The sequence below is a fragment of the Salvelinus namaycush genome, chromosome 12 (assembly GCF_016432855.1).
Source record: "Salvelinus namaycush isolate Seneca chromosome 12, SaNama_1.0, whole genome shotgun sequence".
Lineage (NCBI taxonomy): Eukaryota > Metazoa > Chordata > Actinopteri > Salmoniformes > Salmonidae > Salvelinus > Salvelinus namaycush.
In genome coordinates this window covers 9,032,322-9,041,843 of record NC_052318.1, presented here as the reverse complement: position 1 = coordinate 9,041,843, position 9,522 = coordinate 9,032,322, and positions in this window count along the sequence as shown.

Genomic DNA, 9,522 nt, shown 5'->3' with positions numbered 1-9,522 from the left:
GACCTATTATTATTACTATTGGTTAGAAAACACTCTCTAGTTTCTAAAACCGTTTGAATTATATCTGTGAGTAAAACAGAACTCATTTTGCAGCAAACTTCCTGACAGGAAGTGGAAAATCTGAAATCGATGCTCTGTTCTAGGGCCTGCCTATAAATGTCCTTGATATTTATTAGTATACATGCACTTCATACGTCTTCCACTAGATGTCGACAGGCAGTGAGAGAAGAAATGGAGTGTATAACATGATCTGGGGTCGAATAAAAGCTCTTGGCATGACGTGTCACCAGTTTCCTGTTTTCTGGAGCGTGCGAGAAGGGACCTGGTATTGCCTTCTGAAAAGCTGTCGTTATAGACGACTAATATCTCCGGCTTTGATTTTATTTGATAAATGTGACAATATCATCGTAAAGTATGTTTTTTCAATATAGTTTTATTAGATTATTGAAATTTATTCGGGACGTTAGGCGTGTTGCGTTGTGTGCCTTTGTTCAGGAAGGAGAGCTTCGCGCTACTTTGCTAGCTTTCCGTGCTAATTGACTGGAGAAGAGGACATTCTAAAACCAAACAACGATTGTTCTGGACAAAGGACCCCTTGTACAACATTCTGATGGAAGATCATCAAAAGTAGGACCCATTTTATGATGCTATTTCATATATCTGTCGAACATGTGAAATAGTAGTTTGCGCCCAGATTTTGGGCACTCTCTCGCTATAACTAAGCTGGATGTCGTAATGAAGTTATTTTTAGAATTCTAACACGGCGATTGCATTAAGAACTAGTGTATCTATCATTTCCTATACAACATGTATTTTCTAGTAACTTTTATGAATAGTTATTTGGGCAGAATAGTTGAGTGTCATAAAAATATCCGCACATTCTGGGAAAAAGATGCTACGTTAGCACAATGTATAACCACTGATTTCAGCTCTAAATATGCACATTTTCGAACAAAACATAAGTGTATGTATAACCTGATGTTATAGGACTGTCATCTGATGAAGGTTTATGAAGGTCAGTGAAAATTAATATCTTTTGCTGGTTTATTCGCTATCGCTAACGTGCCTATTGCTATCGCTAACGTGCCTTGATGAATGAATGCGGTAGTGTGGTAGGCTATTGTAGTAAGCTAATATAATGCTATATTGTGTTTTCGCTGTAAAACACTTAAAAAATCGGAAATATTGGCTGGATTCACAAGATGTTTGTCTTTAATTTGCTGTACACCATCAATTTTTCAGAAATGTTTTATGATGAGTATTTAGGTATTTGACGTTGGTGTCTGTAATTACTCTGGCTGCTTCGGTGCTATTTCTGACGGTAGCTGTGATGGTAGCTGCAATGTAAAACTGATTTATACCTCAAATATGCACATTTTTTGAACAAAACATAGATTTATTGTATAACATGTTATAAGACTGTCATCTGATGAAGTTGTTTCTTGGTTAGTTTGGTTGGTTCTTGGTTAGTTAGGTTGGCTTTGTGCATGCTACCTGTGCTGTGAAAAATGTCTGTCCTTTTTTGTATTTGGTGGTGAGCTAACATAAATATATGTGGTGTTTTCGCTGTAAAACATTTTAAAAATCGGACATGTTGACTGGATTCACAAGATGTGTATCTTTCATTTGCTGTATTGGACTTGTTAATGTGTGAAAGTTAAATATTTCTCAAAAATATTTTTTGAATTTCGCGCTCTGCCTTTTCAGTGGAATGTGGGAGGAGTTCCGCTAGCGGAACCCCGGTGCCAGACAGGTTAAGTTGGAGTCATTAAAACTCGTTTTTCAACCACTCCACACATTTCTTGTTAATAAACTATAGTTTTGGCAAGTAGGTTAGGACATCTTCTTTGTGCATGACACAGGTCATTTTTCCAACAATTGTTTACAGACAGATTGCTTCACTTATAATTCAATGTATCACAATTCCATTGGGTCAGAAGTTTACATACACTAAGTTGACTGTGCCTTTAAACAGCTTGGAAAATTCCAGAAAATGATGTCATGGCTTTAGAAGCTTCTGATAGGCTAATTGACATCATTTGAGTCAATTGGAGGTGTACCTGTGGATGTATTTCAAGGCCTACCTTCAAACTCAGTGCCTCTTTGCTTGACATCATGGGAAAATCAAAAGAAATCAGCCAAAACCTCAGAATAATAATTGTAGACCTCCACGTGTCTGGTTCATCCTTGGGAGCAATTTCCAAACGCCTGACGGTACCACATTCATCTGTACAAACAATAGTACGCAAGTATAAACACCATGAGACCACGCAGCCTTCATACCGCTCAGGAAGGAGACGCGTTCTGTCTCCTAGAGATGAACGTACTTTGTTGCGAAAAGTGCAAATCAATCCCAGAACAACAGCAAAGGACCTTGTGAAGATGCTGGTGGAAACAGGTACAAAAGTATCTAAATCCACAGTAAAACGAGTCCTATATCGACATAACCTGAAAAGCAGCTCAGCAAGGAAGAAGCCACTGCTCCAAAATCGCCATAATTAAGCCAGACTACGGTTTGCAACTGCACATGGGGACAAAGATTGTACTTTTTGGAGAAATGTCCTCTGGTCTGATGAAACACAAATAGAACTGTTTGGCCATAATGACCATCTTTATGTTTGGAGGAAAAAGGGGGATGCTTGCAAGCCGAAGAACACCATCCCAACCATGAAGCACGGGGGTGGCAGCATCATGTTGTGGGGTTGCTTTGCTGCAGGAGGGACTGGTGCACTTCACAAAATAGATGGCATCATGAGGGAGGAAAATTATGTGGATATATTGAAGCAACATCTCAAGACATCAGTCAGGAAGTTAAAGCTTGATCTCAAATGGGTCTTCCAAATGAACAATGACTCCAAGCATACTTCCAAAGTTGTGGCAAAATGGCTTAAGGACAACGAAGTCAAGGTATTGGAGTGGCCATCACAAAGCCTCAACCCTATAAAACATTTGTGGGCAGAACTGAAAAAGCGTGTGCGAGCCAGGAGGCCAACAAACCTGACTCAGTTACACCAGCTCTGTCAGGAGGAATGGGCTGAAATTTACCCAACTTATTGTGGGAAGCTTGTGGAAGGCTACCCGAAACGTTTGACCCAAATTAAACAATTTAAAGGTAATGCAACCAAATACTAATTGAGTGTATGTAAACTTCCAACTTCAACTGTATGTTTTCTCAGCAATATAGACACAATACCCCATAATGACAAAGCCCAAAAAGTTTTGTAGAAATGTTTGCAAATTCAGACCCTTTGCTATGAGACTCAAAATTGAGCTCAGGTGCATCCTGGTTCCATTGATCATTCTTGAGATGTTTCGACAACTTGATTGGAGTCCACCTGAGGTAAATTCAATTGATTGGACATTATTTGGGAAGGCACATACCTGTCTATATAAAGTCCCACAGTTGACAGTGCATGTCAGAGCAAAATCCAGGCCATGAGGTCAAAGGAATTGTCCCTTGAGCTCTGAGACAGGATTGTGTCGAGGTACAGATCTGGAGAAGGGTACCAACAAATGTCTGCAGCATTGAAGGTCCCCAAGAACACAGTGGCCTCCATCATTCTTAAATGGAACAAGTTTTGATCCACCAACTGAGCAATCGGGGGAGAAGGGCCTTGGTCAGGGAGGTGACCAAGAACCCAATGGTCACAATGACAGAGCTCTAGAGTTATTCTGCGGAGATGGGAGAACCTTCCAGAAGGTCAATCATCTCTGCAGCACTCCACCAATCAGGCCTTTATGGTAGAGGGGCCAGACGGAAGCCAAAAGGCACCTAAAGACTCTCAGACCATGAGAAACAAGATTGTCTGGTCTGATGTAACCAAGATTGAAGTCTTTGGCCTGAATGCCAAGCGTCACGTCTGGAGGAACCCTGGCACCATCCCTGCAGTGAAGCATGGTTGTGGCAGCATCATGCTGTGGGAATGTTTTTCAGTGGCAAGGACTGGGAGACTAGTCAGGATCGAAGCAAAGGTGAACGGAGCAAGGTACAGAGAGATCCTTAATGAAAACCTGATCCAGAGCGCTCAGGACCTCAGACTTGGGTTCACCTTCGAACATGACAACAACCCTAAGCACACAGCCAAGACAACGCAGGAATGGCTTCGGGAAAAGTCTCTGAATGTCCTTGAGTGGCCCAGCCAGAGTGCGGACGTGAACCCGATTTAACATCTCTGGAGAGACCTGAAAATAGCTGTGTAGCAATGCTCCCCATCTAACTTGACAGAGCTTTAGAGGATCTGCAGAGAAGAATGGGAGAATATCCCCCAATACAGGTGTGCCTAGCTAAAAACCTTGCTTCGTCATTATGGGGTATTGTGTAGATTGATGATGGAAAAAAACAATTTAATCAATTTTAGAATAAGGCTGTAACGTAACAAAATGTGGAAAAAGTCAAGGGGTCTGTATACTTTCCGAAGGCACTGTACCTTCAACAAAGTCAAGTACATATCTTCTCCAAAGTCAAGTTTGAGATGTATCACAGAATTAAAGGACAAACCAGTTTGTGACGCCTGGCCTTGTTCTCAAGAGCAGAACACAAGAGTACAAGGCTTAACCTTTTCCTACCTCCTGCTGCTGCACCCTCAGGGATAAGGAGCCCTGATTAAACACAGCAGGCAGAGAGATAAACACTTACTGTATATTGACATAAGATGACACAGGGCCAAACTTTCACTGGATTTAGCACTAACCCTTTCCATAATTGTTCACCCTGTCTGTTTTGTAAAAATTGTTATCTGTGATATTCTGATGTTAGCGTTCGTTGTCATGGTGATGAGTAAGTTAAAAAAAATCTCAACAACTGGTAATTACCTCAGCTCAAAACCCAAATCACTCCAATATGTTGTAAAATATGCTAATATAAATCCATCCTTGCAATACATTCATTTTCCTCAAGGATGTCTATATTGCACTGATGAAAAATTCACGAGTCTTATTAGAAAACGAGTCTGAGCAACATTCTGTAATATTAAATTGTGCAGTTTCTGACCATCAGATTCTGATCCATATACATCCATTTAATATTTTGAGTTGACACACTTTTCAGTAAATGCTTTGTCAAGCGATTTTCTGCCATAACAGCTAAACGTAAGTTTGCAGCTCTGTATGCAACAGTATAAACAGTCATAAAGGTTATTTATTGTCTGTTTCCCCTGGTGATGCCAAGTGCACTTACCTTCATATCCTTAGTCAAGGAGAAAATGTTGAACACGCTCAAAAAACCTGGATGAATGAACAATTGTTAGCTGGGTAACTATTGCTGTCTGTATTCACAGTGAGAGAAATCTATGGCCTTGGGTTGAACAACAGTTATATAACTGTTTGATGACAATGCAGAAAAGGCTGTGCTTTTCAATACAGCTCTTGGGCAATACATTTGATTTTCATCAAACATCTGCAGCATTAAGACCTACTGAACACAGCACAGCAGTGTGTCATATGTGACATTCTAAAGTGGCTTGCGAAAGTATTCACCCCCTTTGGCATTTTTCATATTTTGTTGCCTTACAACCTGGAATTAAAATAGATTTTTGGGGGGTTTGTATCATTTGATTTACACAACATGCCTACCACTTTGAAGATGCAAAATATTTTTTCTTGTGAAACAAACAAGAAATAAGACAAAAAACAGAAAACTTGAGCGTGCATAACTATTCACCCCCTTCCAAAGTCAATACTTTGTAGAGACACTTTTTGCAGCAATTACAGCTGCAAGTCTCTTGGGGTATGTCTCTATAAATTCGGCACATCTAGCAAAACTTCTCCAGCTCCTTCAAGTTGGATGGGTTCCGCTGGTGTACATCAATCTTTAAGTCATACCACAGATTCTCAATTGGATTGAGGTCTGGGCTTTGACTAGGCCATTCCAAGACATTTAAATGTATCCCCTTAAACCACTTGAGTGTTGCTTTAGCAGAATGCTTAGGGTCATTGTTCTGCTAGAAGGTGAACCTCTGTCCCAGTCTCAAATCTCTTGAAGACTGAAACAGGTTTCCCTCAAGAATTTCCCTGTATTTAGCGCCATCCATCATTCCTTCAATTCTGACCAGTTTCCGAGTCCCTGCCAATGAAAATCGTCTCCACAGCATAATGCTGCCACCACCATGCTTCACTGTGGGGATGGTGTTCACGGGGTGATGAGAGGTGTTGGATTTGTGCCAGGCATAGCATTTTCCTTGATGGCCAAAAAGCTCAATTTTAGTCTCATCTGAGCAGAGCTTCCATATGTTTGGGGAGTCTCCCACATCTTTTTTAGCGAACACCAACTGTGTTTGCTTACTTTTTTCTTTAGGCAATGGCTTTTTTTCTGGCCACTCTTCCGTAAAGCCCAGCTCTGTGGAGTGTACGGCTTAAAGTGGTCCTATGGACAGATACTCCAATCTCCGCTGTGGAGCTTTGCAGCTCCTTCAGGGTTATCTTTGGTCTCTTTGTTGTCTTTCTGATTAATTAATCCTTGCCTGGTCCGTGAGTTTTGATGGGCGGCCCTCTCTTGGCAGGTTTGTTGTGGTGCCATATTCTTTCAATTTTTTAATAATGGATTTAATGGTGCTCCGTGGGATGTTCAAAGTTTCAGATAAAAAAAAAATTATAACCTAACCTAACTTGTTCTCCCCACTGTATATATAAATATATATATAAATATATTGGCTGAGCTGGCTAATCAGTGGTCTACTCGCATTCATATTTTTTATGACATTATGTCCACACCGTTCCATCACAGAAAAGCAGATTTTTAACATACTTAATTAAAACAAATAGGAAGGAAAACTATTTCACTCACATTGTAAGTAATAGGTCATATTTCATAGAAACCTGGAAATACTTGACACTTACTTAAAAATATGGAATGTGCTGTGAATTGTGTGTCTACAGATCAGCCATGTGGTTCGTACTTGTCAATGTTGATAAATGTTGATAATGAACAACGCCCTACCGTTCAGATAGGTGTGAGTACAGTGACCTCTGTCTTCCCTATGTTATAAATCCTACCTATCTTGTATACAGCATGAACTCTGTTGAAAGAGTCAGCTTTATAGACAACTCTTCCTTAGATACAGGCTATGCTGTGCTGATGCCCTGTCGCATTAGCTTAACCCAGGGACAGTAGTGATCTGTTGACCGTTCTGCACACTTCTGACTGATACGAAGGACACGTTTTATTTTTATTAAATGAGACGCAAACAATTTCAGGCTCTGCCATTTGAATTCCCCACTGTTATCGTAATGGCTTTGACTGCACATTCTGTGTACTGAATGTGGTAACATTTCAGGGCTAAAGGCCTTTATGATAGTCCCTCATGCATGCTTCTCCAGGCATTGTATTTCATTTGTCATTAAAATCCAAAGCGGTTGATGGTAGATGTGGCTAAATGTCCCCTGGCTATAAGAACCCAGGTACTGGCCGGGGAACTATTCATCCTCACTATGACACAAACATTACGAAAGACCAGGGTGTCATTATTTCAAATAGAAATGTCCTTCATTTTGAGGATTTTTGATGGCAGAATGCAATGCGACACAAACCTCAGACTTGCTTGAGACAGAAAAACTGTAATACCCCCCCCCCCCCAAAAAAAGGGTCATTGCTAAGAGTGTTCAATAAAAATCACATCCCACTGTCAGAGGGAGCCAAGAGGTTAGTGGAGGCATGGGAGAAGAGTGGCAAAAACAAAATAATTCACCACAACTTGGCGGAGCAATACCATCTCTGAGTTTGCTGCTCCAAGAAACCTGGAATAAGTCATGTTGCTCCCGAGCACCACTCTGCTGTTGGTCCAGAATAACAACTCAACCATACATATATGGGCAACTCATGTTCACCTCAAGTCACTCATGAAACTGAATGTTTTGGATTTAGTTTGATTGAGTTAGTTGATTGGAGACTTGGAGGGAGGAAGAGCCCTAGACATCCCTAGAGCACGGCAAATGTTCTTCAATAGTCAACAGAAGCTGCATGTAGAATTGGACTAAATTAATTATTTTGGGCTCTAACATCTAAAATGAAAAATGCATTGTACTGCCAATCTAAAAAGTCACTGTTTTGTTTTGGTCTGCTAGGGGAGAACTCCAATGAATTGGGATCTGTTCAGGGCAGGGTCTCTATTTACCTCTTTTTGTTTTCTCTATTAGGTCTAATTGGCCTAATAGAGTCTCAGTACTTGAATAATGGAAATTAAGTTATACCTTGTATTTGCTTAATTGCTGATGGAATGTTGATCTTAGCAATAATTACTTATTATTGGCAGGGGAAGTCGTTTGTCAAATATCAACTTATTATGGGTGAGTAGTAACTCTATTTTTTACTATTTGATTTGTAACTCTTCTCATTTATGCATTTACCCACAACAAACATGTCTAGTCGCATGAAATGATAGGGCATTTAGTCCAGAGGATCACCTAGTTATATTTATGGAGGAGGATATATATTTGGAAGACAGTTTAAACACAAAATACATACTGGCATCTTACAAGAAAATGAGATTTGAGTTTAATCAAGCAAACCTGTTGGAATCAAATTATGAAAATTAAAGTTTCATAACTTGAGAGATTGTGGTAAAAACAAGTACATGAGGAGTTGAGGATTTGAACTTGTAATCAGATAAATCCACAGGGTGTCGAAGAGTTTGCCTGAGGACGTGTTCATCTGATTAATGATTGCGCTTTGACAACATCTTAAACCAGCTGAATATTTTGTCAACAGAATGACATACTGTATGTGTCTATGCATTACATTTACATTTGAGTCATTTAGCAGACGCTCTTATCAAATGATGTATTTGATTAAGGGTTAGTGTAGGAATGAAGAGACAGGCTTTATGCACAGATGGAATCAGAACAGTAATATCTTTGTTTACAATACCCTACACTCTTAGAAAAAGTGTTCCAAAATAATTATTCCACTGTCCTCCTAGAACCCTTTTTGGTTCTCCTAGAACCCTTTTTGATTCCATGTGAATCCCTCTTTGGAAAGTGTTTTACATGGAACCAAAAAGGGTTCTAACTGGAACCAAAAAGGTTTCTTCAAAGGGTTCTCCTATGGGGACAGCTGAAAAATATTTTCAGGTTCTAAATAGCACATTTTTTCTAAGAATGTAGTCTACAAGACTTTATTCTTTCCTTGTAATACGGTAATGTGGCCAATCACCTCTTCGCCATCTATAATCTCCTTTTGGATATAGCTAAAAAGTATCACTGCATACCAGTTGATTGTTCTGATGTCAATTTGAATGGCAACCTCCCTACAGAGAGCATCAAGGCCCTGCAAACAATGTCTAAGCCGAAAATAATAACCCAGTATGATCTACCTTAGGGAGGGGAGATTATAACTGCTTAACGGAAGCAGACCAAATACTGTATCAGAGCAGGGTTTAAATCAGCCTGTTGACGTCTTCCATAATCACAGCAGAGAGAGCGAGAGAGAGGTTAGGTGCAGCCAGGCACCCCACTGCTCACAGACCTGGAGGAAGGAGTTGCCAGCCTTGCAGAAACATACATAAAGTAGCTTTAGTGTGCTTACAAAGT